Genomic DNA, 13,611 nt, shown 5'->3' with positions numbered 1-13,611 from the left:
AAGTTGGTTAATATTTCTAAAGCTTCTTCCCAGATCTAAATCCTATGACTCATTGGGTATAGGCACAGAATAAAACTGTTTAAAAAGAAAGACCCTTCTCACTTCCCCTTCCTTGGAGAAAGTTCTTTTAGAAGATAAAATTCTTCAGGAATGAAATATAGGAATCTACCAAGCTACATCAATTTTCCCCCTGGAACTCAGAGGAAATTGTAGGCAAATAACTCTTAATAATCCATGTCAATGGAAGAGACATTAAGGGGACAGAAAAAGAAAAGAAGGAAAACAAAAAACAAAAAAAAATGGGGTTATAAGAGTCAGAAGCTTTCCTTGGATTAGTTCAAAAACAATGACAGGGCTATACTAAGATATTTTAATTGCTAACATAGAAAATATTGATAGATATAATTCACTAAGCAAAGGAGATCAATAATTTTCAAGAGTATGAGGGAGTCCTGTAACCAAAAAGTATTGTGAATCTATAAAATAACAACATGTACACATTTTTTTTTAAATGGAAGCGGATTTGAGAAAGAGAAGGTAAGGTCCAGTGGTTTTGAGACAACCATAACAATCTCCTCTTAGGAGAGGCTGTAATTCATAGTATCTATATATGTCAACCATTGCAATAAGATTAAGTTATGGAAAACTACTGACAATTATATTTTAAGGTTAATATAGCTATTTGTCCAAAGAGAGCATCTTTACAAGTACCAGTATATATTCTCTCAGCCCTATGCCTGTTTACCTCAGAAATCTTCTATACACCCTGAACATGTGAATCAGCCAGTTCTAGGCAGCCACCAAGATCAGGATTTAAATATATCTTTCTCAGAAGGACACTGAAGGAGTGTATTTCTCCTCTCTGGAAGCATGTCACTCCTGTAGGACCAAAACTTCCCGCCTGAACATTTAAATGGATCCATAGCCATGTGATCTCTAGTATAGTGCCACCCTTATGTGACTCTTATACATTATTTATAAATATATGTATGTGCAACATGACTAGTGTGAAAATATATACAAAATGATTGTACATGTATAACCTAAATCAGATTGTTTGCTGTCTTAGAGAGGGAAGAGGAAAAAGAGGGAAGGAGAAAAAAAATTTAGAACTCAAAATCTTACAAATATGAATGCTGGGGAGCAGTGGCTCAATGGTTAGAGCACCAGCCTGAACTCAGGAGGACCTGAATTCAAATCTAGGCTCAGACACGTAACACTTCCTATCTGTGTGACCCTGGGCAAGTCACTTAACTCTAATTGCCTCAGCAAAACTTAAAAAAAAAAAAAAAAGAAAGAATGCTGAAAATTATCTTTACATGTAATTGAAAAAATAAAATACTATTGAAATTTAAATATATAAATATGCATGGACGTGTGTCTCCCCCCCCCTTCTCCCTCTCTTATCTATTATTTATCAATGAAATTTAAATGTTGAACTGGCACCTATTGTTATGATTTTATTCACAGCAATAACTCATTAAGCTGCATGTTTTCCCTATGGGCATTTCTTAGACATAAACCTGGTTCCCAGAAACTTTCTTTTTTCAACAGTCACACCTAAAGTGGGTGTTGAAATGAAAAGGGAAATCTCTCCTTCCCAAAAGGAACTCCCATATGCCTAAAGACTATCACAAACCATCTCTATTGTAAGGGAAAAGACCAAAAGGAACAGTTTATACAACATGTACACATTTTTTTAAAAATGGAAGCTGATTTGAGAAAGAGAAGAACATAAACAAGTGGAAGATCAGGAAAAGCTTCCTTAGGAATAATCTCCTCTTAGTTTCTTAAGAGGAGCAGAATTAGAGAGAGAGGACATTCTAAGTAAGAGTGACTATTTGAAAGACATGAGGAGACAAAATGTCAAATTTAAAGAATATAAGTAGGCCAGTTTGGCTGCATGAAGGGGCATCATAAATGGAAAACAACATGACAACTTGAGTGTGGAAAGATTTGGCACCTTTCCACTATGGCACCACCACCAAATTATACTTTATCATAGAACAGAGGTTCTTCCCACTTGTGTACTGCTGACACTTAAGTGTGTCATGGCTGCCTTAGCAATTTAGTGAAACTATGGACTTCTCAGAATAAAATCAAATCTCAGGTTAAGTGCCATATTCTTCAAGAAGCCTTTCCCATTCTCCTTCATCCTAATATTCCTCTGAGACTACCCCCAACTTAATTCTGTACATGTCTTACTTGTACAATTGTTTGCACATTGAATTTCCTATTAGACAGTGAACCCCTTGAGAGCAGGAAATGGTTCTGTTGGCATTTTGGTTTCCTTTTTTCTTTCTTTCTTTTTTTTTGCCTTTCTTTAAATCCCTAGTATTCTGCAAAATGTCTGTCCCATTTGTTTTGTTGTTCAGCCATTTTCAGTTGTGTCCAACTCTTCGTGATCCCATTTGGGGTTTTCTTGGCAAACATATTGAAACAGTTAATTTAAATGAGTCTTTAAAATGAGTCTTCAGTTCATTTTATATATGAAGAAACTGAGGCAAACTGAGTTAATAGCTTGTCCAAGGTCACACAACTACTAAGTATCTGAGGTCAAATTTGATTTCAGATCTTCCTGACTTCCACCCCTGTGCTCTTTAGGTGTTTGATAAATGGTAGCTGTATGCATAAAATAAATACATAAGATTACAAAGGAAATATGGTTACCAAAAAATGTTTAAATAAGTTCAACAGTAACCAACTTAAGAACCCCTATCCTACAGACATTAAGGAGTTGTGATGACAGGAAAAGATGTGGGATGTGGGAAAATCATTGTTGGTGGAGTTGTGAAATGATCCAACCATTCTGGAGAGCAATTTGGAACTATGCTCAAGGGGCTATCAAACTGTGCATATCCTTTGATCCGGCAGTGTCTCTACTGGGTCTGTATCTCAAAGAGATCAAAAAAAGGGGAAAGGATCCACATGTGCAAAAATGTTGGTAGCAACTCTTTTTGTGGTAGGAAAGAATTAAAATGAATAGATGGCTCATCAATTGTGGAATGGCTGAATAATTTATAGTATATGAAAGTATTGGAATATTATTGTTTTATAAAAAATGCTAAACACGCTGATTTTAGAAAGGACTGGAAAGATTTACATGAACCATTGCTGAGCGAAATAAGCAGAACTGGAAATACATTGTATACAGTAACAGCAAGATTGTGTGATGATCAATTATGAAAGACTTGGTTCTTCTCAGGAATTCAGTGACCCAAAGTAATCCGAATACACTTTGGATAGCAACTGCCATCTGCATCCAGAAAGAGAACTATGGAGACTGAATGTAAATCAACACAAGCTATGTTCATTTTTTTCTATTTTTTTCTTTCATGATTTTTCCATGATTTCTTTCATTTTGATTTTTCTCTCCCAATATGATTCATAAAGATATGTGTATTTAAAAAGTTAATATGCAAGCATAATCAGAAAAAATAAAAACAATGAATTTTTTAAAAAGAAAAATAAAGGAGTCATTGAAGCTTTTTTTTAAAATAGGGAAATGACAAAGTCTACTTGTCTTATGTGGTAGTTATATGAAGAATGACTGGAGACTATAGAGGCAAGAAATAAGAAATCCAATGTGGGGACTATTTTAAACAATTTTAGGAGAGGTTTTAAGAGTTTGTTATACTCTGGCATCTCTGAAGAACAGAAGAAATGCTGTAGAAGTAGAATCAACAAAATATGGCAATTGATTGGAAGTGGGGAGTAAGATTCTTGTTTGAAAAGCAGTACCTGGAAGCTCTGTGATGCTAAGCAAAAAGCCCAGAGGCACAAGACTCTAAATTGGCTTCCAAAAGTTTGTTTTTATCAAGATCTAAATATAATATCAGATTTAGGTTAAGTTATTCAGGGGATACCGGCACTTAGAGAGGATTGTGGAGTGGGGGAGGGGGGGAGAGAGAGGTTGAGTAAAGGTTAAAAAAAAAAAAAGGAAAAATGCACAGCAAAGAAGAAAAGAAAACCTAGAAGGAAACAAAGAAAAGCTAAAAAGTTTGAAAACTATGTAATATTTATTATATAGGTTTCTTAAAATGAAAATTTATTGTTTTATATTGACTCTTCTCTTATGTTCTACTGTATACTTAGAAATGTTTTCCTTATTGTTTTTAAGTTTAAAATGAATTTTTAAAATTACCAAAAAAAATCGTTATGAGCATTTACACTTTAGAAATTGACAAAAGCTACAAGTCACAGCTTGATTTATTGCATAGTTCATTGTGATTGAAAAAATGTCACTAATGCAAATTAAACTTAAAAGCATGTCTTTACTTTTGGAAAGTCAATGATCAAACATTTACCAGTACAATCTTAGAATTTATACTAGTGAAATGATAGTGGGGAAAATTACCTCATATACCATAAGAGCTTTTACGGTTTTGACCAAAACTTACTTTCATTGCTAGAGGGAATCCCCAGGGAAGAAGCTCCATCTGTCAATACAGATCAACCCCTAAACTTCAAATTATAGTCTGAGGGTATTGCCTGTGGCAATACTGAAAAGTTAAGTGACATGCCTAGGGTCACATAGCCAATATATGTCAAATTCGCCTTAAGCCCAAGTGTTGCTGACCCTGAGGCTAGTTTTTTCTCCACTGTACGCCACAACTACCTTTCTGAGTTGTTTTAAAAGTTTCCACAAAATTAAAAAGAAAAAAAAAGCTTTAAATTTAGTTTAAGTTTAATGTTGCTTAAATTTAACTGTTAATGAAAAACTTTCTTTTTTATTAATATTCAAATGTACCATTCTTATTGTGGTGGCAAGGCATCAGAAATCAGGGGATACTCATCAGTTGGGGAATAGCTGAATAAGTTAAGGTATATGAATATAATGGAATATTATTGTTCTATAAGAAATGATAAACAGGCTGATTTCAGAAAAACCTGGAAAGACTTACATGAACTCATGCTAAGTGAAGTGAGCAAAACCAGGAGAACCCTATATACAGTAATAGCAACATTATGTAATGATCATCTATGATAGACTTAGCTCTTAGCAATATAGTAATCCAAGACAATTTCAATAGACTTTACATGGAAAATGCCATCTGCATCCAAAGAAAGACCTAAGGAGACTGGATCGAAGGTTACAATTTTCACCTTTTTGTTGCTGTTGTTGCTGTTGTTTTTCACATGGTTTTTCCCTTTGTTCTGATTCTTCTTTCCCAAGACTCATATGGAAATATGTTTTTAAAAAATTGATTGTACATGTATAATCTATGTAAGTTTGCATGTTGTCTTTAGAACTCAAAAATTTACAAAAATGAATGTTGAAAATCATCTTTACTGGTAATTGGAAAAATAATATACCATTAAAGTAAAAAAAAAAAAAATACTCAAATACACCAATGAACCTATGAGTTCATCAATGTGGGCATTCTTTCTAACAATGCAGATTGCAAAATCATCTTTTTCTTGTAGCTTGTGAAATCCTTGTCCATGTCCTCCATTGATATCTTTCATAGCAAAGAACTACCATTTTGGACTCAGGAAAAACCTTACCAAGGAGACTCTGGAACTGTAATAAATAATTGCTGCTTACTAAGAGTGTACTCAAAATGCAAGGACAGTAACAAGCTAAAAAAAAAAAAAAAAACAGCTTCTTGATTTAAAAGTTTGAAGTTATGACATTTATTAGACCACACCTAAGCAGGAATAAAAATTTGAACAGAGTGAAAATTGAAATTGTTCTTTTTAATCCTTTATAACTGGATTTTCCAGGCAACTAAGTAGCACAGTAGATAGGATACTGGACATGGAATCAAGAAGAATCATTCATGAGTTCAAATCTGGCCTCAGATACTTACTAGTTTTGTGACCCTAAGCATATCACTTTACCTTCAGTTTTCCTCAGTTCCTTATCTTTAAAATGAGCTGGAGAAGGAAATGGCAAACCATTCCAACACTTCTGCTTAGTAAAACCCAAATGGGACCATAAAGAGTCAGATACAATTGAAAAATGACTAAGCAACAACAATAGAGTTTCCATACCTGAAAGATGAAAGTAGACATTTAAATTATAGTAGGTCCTCTCCTCTTCTCCTTCTATCCTATTTCCCTTGATGATCTCATCAGCTCTATCTCTATGCAAGTAATTCTCAAATCTCCTTTCCCAATTTCTATGCTGAACTCTAATTTCTCATCTCCAACTGCCTGTCAGACATCTGGAACTGGATAAACATTTGACATCTTAAACTTAATATGTCCAAAACAAAATTCATTATCTTTCCCCCTAAAAATTTTCCATTTCCTACCTTCTTTATTATTGTAAAGGGCAGCCCTATCCTCCCAGTCCTTCGCTCAGAACCTAGAAGTCATCCTGTATCATTCCTCCATATCCAAGCTGTTGCCAGACTGCCAATTTCACCTTTGCAACATCTCCTGAACATGTTCCCTTGTCTCTTTTGATATTTCTTCCATTCTAATGCAGGTCTTCTACAATCATCTGCCTGTCTCAAGTCTCTTCCTCAATCCATTCTCCGTTTAAGCACTAAAATGATTTTCTTATAAAGCAAGTTTGATCACATCACTCTCCAGCCTCCAACTCAATAAATTCCAATTGCTCCCTATCGTCTCCAAGACCAAATACAAAATGCTCTATTTGGTATTCAAAACCCTTTATAACCTAACTTTCTAGTCCTCTAACACCCTACTGTACAACCTGTACTCTTCAAGCCAGTGTCACAGCTCTCCTGGCTGTTCCATGAGCAAGACACTCCATTCCTTGGTTCTAAACACTTAAGTAGATATTTATCAGTGTCTGAAATGCTCTTTCTCTTCCACTCTGATTACTAATATCCCTAACTTCCTTTAAGTCCCAACTAAAATTACACCTTCTACAGGAAGCTCAATACCAGTGTTTTTCCTTTCTTATATGTCCTTTTTAATCCTGTATACAGCTTGCTTTGGGTTTTTTGGTTTGTTTGTATGTATCTCAATAGCCTCGAAGAAAGGGACTGTGTTTTGCCTCTTTTTTGCATCCCCAGTGCTTAGAACAGTGGCTGGCCCAGAATAGGTGTTCCATAAATGATTACTGAATTAAACTGACCTGAATTGATTAGTAGTGAATAAATCCCACTGGCAGATGTAGATGAAAGCTCTCATATAGATTATATTTTAATTTTACAATTGAAGAAAAAGTATAAGTAAAAGGGAAAAGAAGAGGAGGGGAACAAGGGCTATTGATGGCAACGAGTGACAAATCATATCCCAAAATATTCTTTAAGGAATGTCAGGCAAGCCACTAAGGAACATAGGGAAGGGAAAAGGGAAACAGTACTTTTCTAAGGCAAACTTTGCTTTTACAATTTATCAAAATTAATGTCCATTAACCTAACACCTGCTTTAATTACAAATAAATATATATATTCTCCCAACTCCAGATACATTTATCTATGGGATTAAGAGAAGGATGAATGTGGAAACTCATCATATTTTTATATATATAAAAAAAAGTAAAGCATTTTCAAAAGAGAAGCACATTTCTCCAGCAGATAGTCAAAAGATAAGTACAAATAGGTTTCTAGTGAAGACTTGAGAATTATAGATGACCATATGATCATTACTAATAACAAGAGAAATACAAAAATTTTAAAGTGAGATTTCATCACTCACTGTGTAAATTGGCAAAAATGAAAAACCACAAGAACACTTCATACTGGCAGGTCTATAGAAAGAAAGACACACTATTACACTGCTGTTGGAGCTGTAAGTTGATTCCACAATTGAGGATATTAACTTGGAATTAAACAAGAGAATAATTAACATTTATGCTTTTTGTGTCAATGATGCCACTACTGGGTATGTACCCCAAGGAGGTGAAAGAAAGAAACAAAATTCAAATAACATATTCAAAAATATTAGTAGCAGTAATTCTGTGGTAGCAAAGAACTGGAGACAACATAGATGCCGGTCAATTTTGGACTTGCTGAAGAAAAAAAAGTGTGATACGTGAATGTAATAGAATATTATTATGTGTATTTAAGAAAAAAAGATTTTTAAAATATTAAGATATATATCAACTAACACAAAGTAAAATAAGCGGAATTGGAAAGTTTTCTCAGAGAAAGGGCAGTCTTGTTTTCATGGTTTATATATTTAGCATTTAACATCATGCCTGGAACACAGTAAGCACTTAATAAATATTTCATCTATCTAAGAAAAAGTATATACACAATGAAGACAACAGAAATGTTGGAAGAGAAAGATAAATGGAGTTTGTTAAAAACCTGAATGGTTCTAGAAAGCAGATAATGAAACATTCCTCTCTCTTTGAGAGAGGCAGAGGACTTATAGGGTACAATGTTACATACATTATAAAATGTGGTCACTGTTTTTGCCTAATCTTTGTTTGCTGGGTTATGTTGCAGTTGATTTGGCAGGATTACATGGTAGGCTTTAGTGAGGGGGGAGTTTTTTCCAGAAAATGCCTTAGTAGAAAAACAAAAGGCATCAATAAAATTTTGTTGCTGTTGTTAAAGGCTGAGCGCATTTGGAATAATGACACAGAACTCAAACAATTTCATTTCCATTAATGATCATTTACACATCAGATACATGGAGCATTGAGACCAAATATACAGATTTTTCACAGATTTATATACATAGTGATCAACTTAATACACAATTCAAATCTATTTTACAGTCAAGTGTACAAGTTTAGATATGGCTTTATAAACTAGTAGTAATAATAGTGCTAAAATTAACTCATCTTGTGTAGGTCAAGAAACAATAGGACATGGGTTCCTCTAATTAAAAGTCCATGATTAGCAATGTGTTCTTTCATGAAACTTGTAAAAGGAGATTGTACAGATGTCTGCCCAAGTTACTCCTTAGGTATCACAGGAAGAGGGATTCCAATTAATTAAGAAATTGTTGGGGTTTTGCCTTCTCAAATTTTCTGAAAATTAAAACCTGTCCAATTTAAGGATATATAAACACATTGAATCATAAAACACAAAATACACATACCAGTCAATATCATTATGAGATATATCATAGAATTGTTGACTTAAAGCTGGAAGAGACCTTAGAATCCATCAATCATTATCTATGGAGTCAAAAATAAGTTTTCTTAAAGAGAGGTGCTAGAAGATGAAGGTTGAGATTTTTTACAAGATCCAGTCTCCATATAATCTATTTGGATTTAGTATCAGTTTTGTTCAGATCAGAGGATTACAAATATCTTCAATAACATTAAAGACATACTCAACCTGGGGTCCATGATTTTTTAAAAATAGATATTTGCATAACTTTTGAATATAATTTGTTTTCTTTGAAATCCTATGTATTTTATTTTATACATTTAAAAACATTTTCATTAGAGAAACTCCACAGGTTTCACCATATTGCCAAAGGGGTCCCCGACACACACAAAAATGGTTAAGAACCCCTACTCTAAATCATCTGGAACTAAAAATGGAGAATAGGAAGAACTCACAGAAGACTTATTCTAAATCATCCCCCTCTCAGACTGAGAAATACATTTTTTATTATAAACTACAATAAAGAAACCCCAAGTTTCCTTCTAACCAAATATCCAAGCCTTCTCTCTTTTGCCATTCCCACAGTCCACTGAACAGTTGATGACTATTTAACTGCCTCACACTCCAGAAAAATATCATCTTTGTTTCTTTAGCTTTAAACAAGTCACTGTAAGATCTTAGATTTATAAGTAGAAAGGACTTTATGATCAATGGGCCAACCAAAATCACTTCCCCATCTTATAGATGAAGAAACTGAGTCGTAGGAGGGAATGTGGTATAATTGAAGAAAGGATTCAACCTAGAGTCAGAGCCCTGCTGCTTACTATCTATTTATCCCTGACCATGCTACCTTACTACTCTGGGTCTCAATTTTATCATCTATAGAATGAGAAAATTGTTCCAAGTCCCCTTTGATCTTCAATTTATGATGCTATGACTGGCCAACGATTGTCCAGGTAGTAAATAGCAAAGCTGATACATAAACCCAAGGCCTCAGACTCCAAATCTAGCACTCTTTCCACTGTATCCCTTGATCTCACCTACTTGAAATGTCTCCAATTTTCTCTCAAAGACCATTGCAAATTCTTAAAATAAAATTGTTTAATTGGATTTGTTCAAACATATGCAATGCAGGATTTTTGAAGGGGTAAAGGAGGATAGCTCAAAATCCAATGATGAAGAACTACAATTGTCCAAAGATTGGTTGTCAATATTCTAGAGGTCTACAATAGAGTAGATCCAAAACCCAGGCAGAGGAGGCCATATACACACGTATATGTGTGTATATATATATATGTGTGTGTACATATATATGTGACTATATTTATACAATTATGTGTATATATACATGAACATATTACTTCCCAGAATATCCCTGGTTTCTTGACCAGTTAAAAAATGAGGAATAATTACTTAATGGTCTCCGGCATTCGTCATTTATATGTACATGTAAGCAATAGCTCTACATATTAAGTACATTCATTTTCAATTTCTCAACCTGCAATTTGCTTGAAGGATGCCAAATCCCAAGAAAACATGAGTGGAAGTTACCTGATATTAAACACAGACCTCAGTTTCTTCACCCCTGAAGTTCATATTAATTTAACATAATTATTCCCACTCCTTCCACTTAATGTTTCAATGCTAACAAATAAAGGACTCAGACCATCATTTTTTCAGATTACTACCATCTAGAAACCCCAACTATCAGAGAAATTTCAGTTGTTAGACATCCTACATAGGGCAGTTCATTGGGAAGAATCTATATGTGCACTAGGCCTGATTCCATAAGGCTTACTTATTTGAGGTAAACTCATCTTGACAGAAATAAGACGAACATGTCACCACTACTGGAACTTATATCCCTTGCAAAGTTGAAAATTGTATTTAGCCTATTGCTGCAAAACATTTCAGAGGCAATTTGTCAAAGATAGAAATGAAACCATGGGCACACGGTTTCTGTTTTAATGAGTCAAAAGCAACTTCTCATGGAGAGTTCCAATCCAACAGGAAGGGATACATTTCAGTCTAACAAAATAATAATAATAATAAGTCTAAAACATGAAAAATAGCCTTTTTGAAGGCCCTATAAAAACATAATCGTATTATATTCCCTCTATAATTCTGCTCAATAGAAATTAATTAGCATAACATTTCAAGGCATTGTAAACTACAACAGGAAAAAAGAAGCCAATTGTTCACAATGAGGTTGTAAAGCAAGCAAAAGGTGTTACTTCTCTCCTTTCAAATGAAGAGTTATTTTGTCCATGCACCATGCCAAACAAAAATCAATGTCTGCCAAGAGGAAAAAGCTATAGACTACATAAATGGCTCATGAATTATCATAAAGAATAAATATTTTCTATTTTATATAACAAGTAGTTTATTATATTCAAAATTGTTAAGAGTGGCTATTCTCCAAAAGTTCATAAAGAAAGAAAAGAAGGCAGCTACTAAAAGCTAGGAGGAAAGGATTGTCCATGCAACATTAACCAAAAAAAATTTTTTTTGAGCCTAAGATGTCAAATTCAGTCAGTAACTGCTTTGTCTACCCAACAAATTTCTTTCAATGGATTGAACAATTGTTTGTGATTTCATGTAGACATTATTTTGGAATTGTTCAGTAAAATTGTTCATTTTCGCATTGAAAATGTTAGCTTATATGATGAAGACAGAGAAACATGGCCTAACTTTTATGACTTAAAACAAAATGAAGCAGTATCAGGAAAACAATGTACATAATGACTACAACAAAGATGGAAAGAATAATAACAATAAAACAATTGAATATGAAGACTTATAAGAACTCTGATCAATACAAAGACTCTTCTTGATTCCCAAAAACTGATGATACAGCATGCTATTTATTAGAGAGGTGAGAGATTTAAGGTAAAGAATCTCACACAAACACACACATATGTATATATGTTTATCTATACATACTATGTATAGATAAACATATATACACGTGTGTATGTTTTAACACAACCATTTGGAGAATTTGTTTTGCTTGACAGTGCATATTTTAGAAGAAATTGTATTCTTTTTCTTTTTTTGCAATGGGGTAAGGTGTAGGAGGGAAAGAACATAGATTTGTTTAAAAAAATTTATAATAGGTAATATTACATGCACTTTCCTATGAGGTCAGTCTATTATTAATTTTACTTAACTGTTTTCCTTTGTTAAAAGAGAACTCACAAAGTGGAAGTAATCTGCAAATGTATGTAATATAAAAGCAAAACACATACACTAAATTTAAAACTGTTCCCCCCAAAATAAAATAAGTTTGTAAAATTATAAAGGACAAACTCGGTCCCAAATAAAAATAATGAAAAAAAGATATTCCACCCACCAAGTCTTTTGCAGAGATGGGAATTGGCAAGTGAAAATCGGAATTTTTACATATATTTTATTGGTTCTGTTGAATATTTTTGTCTTGAAAAAAAATCTTTGTTACAAGAGGTGACTTCAGGAGAAGGAGGGAGTAGGTTATATGGGAAAATATAAGTCATGTAAAAACAAAAGATGTCAATAAAAATCTAATTTTATTTTAAAAAAAGAAAGAAAGAAATTGTTGACTTTGGTTTATCTAGAATTTTGAGAGAAGGAAGAGAACAAGGACAATTCTTGGGTTGCTTTTTAGAGCAATTCCTTTTGTTTGATAGAACTCCTGAGAAGGTTTTGCTCTAGTTCCTAGATCTAGTCCTATTCCAGTAGCTCAGAAACACTGGGAGCCAGGAGGAGGATACATCCCTATCTCCAGGCTTGGAATATGCTGGAATTTCTCTCAAAACAATTTTGTTTACTGACACCTCTCTGGATTCCTGAGCCAAGAAACTTCCCAACAGAGACCTGAAGCAAGTACTGGGAAAATTAGAGTCAAAAATGGGCAAACTCCTCAGAAGGAATTTAAAAGAAACACACACACATACTCATGCAAAAACCCTGAAACTTTTATATATAAACCTATGCCATAGGCTACAAGAGAGTTTAATTAGGATGCATTACTGCTACTCCTATTACCTGATGCTTTCAACCTTTGTAAGTTTTGCCAATGTTAGGGGAATAAATCAGACCTTCAAGATTTGGAATAAGTTACTTGCCACATATATGGCTTTGATCATATATTTTCGACTTGAAAGCCAACTCTTTGTCCCTCTTAAATAGCTAACCATCATTCACATGACAGAAAACAAGGGTCTAGCATTAGTCATGATGAGAAAAACACAACTAGCCAGACCCTGTAAAAATAACCTGAGTTATTTCATATCAATCAAAGGCATTTACCTCCTATTGTTGACCATACAAATGGTCAAAACAAAAAACTGAATGAGGACCAGCTCTTGAAGACCTTTAAAGGACAGGAATGCCTTTCCAGATAAATTTGCTGTTCCCCGCCTCACATACCAAGCACTCCCATAGCAGTTTGAGCTGTCTACTAGTTAGACAAGTTACATTCAGAAAGGCGCTCATCTGATATTTAGGCCAATTTGAAAAAACATGAGCTCTTTAAATCTATTTATTCTTCATAACTGTTTTTCTACATTACTTCCCATCATACACTCATGGTTCAGATAATTTTGCTCTTCATTCCTGAAATACATTCTTTCCTTATCTCCAC

Source organism: Sarcophilus harrisii, chromosome 4 (assembly GCF_902635505.1).
Source record: "Sarcophilus harrisii chromosome 4, mSarHar1.11, whole genome shotgun sequence".
NCBI lineage: Eukaryota > Metazoa > Chordata > Mammalia > Dasyuromorphia > Dasyuridae > Sarcophilus > Sarcophilus harrisii.
This window is presented reverse-complemented; position numbering follows the sequence as displayed.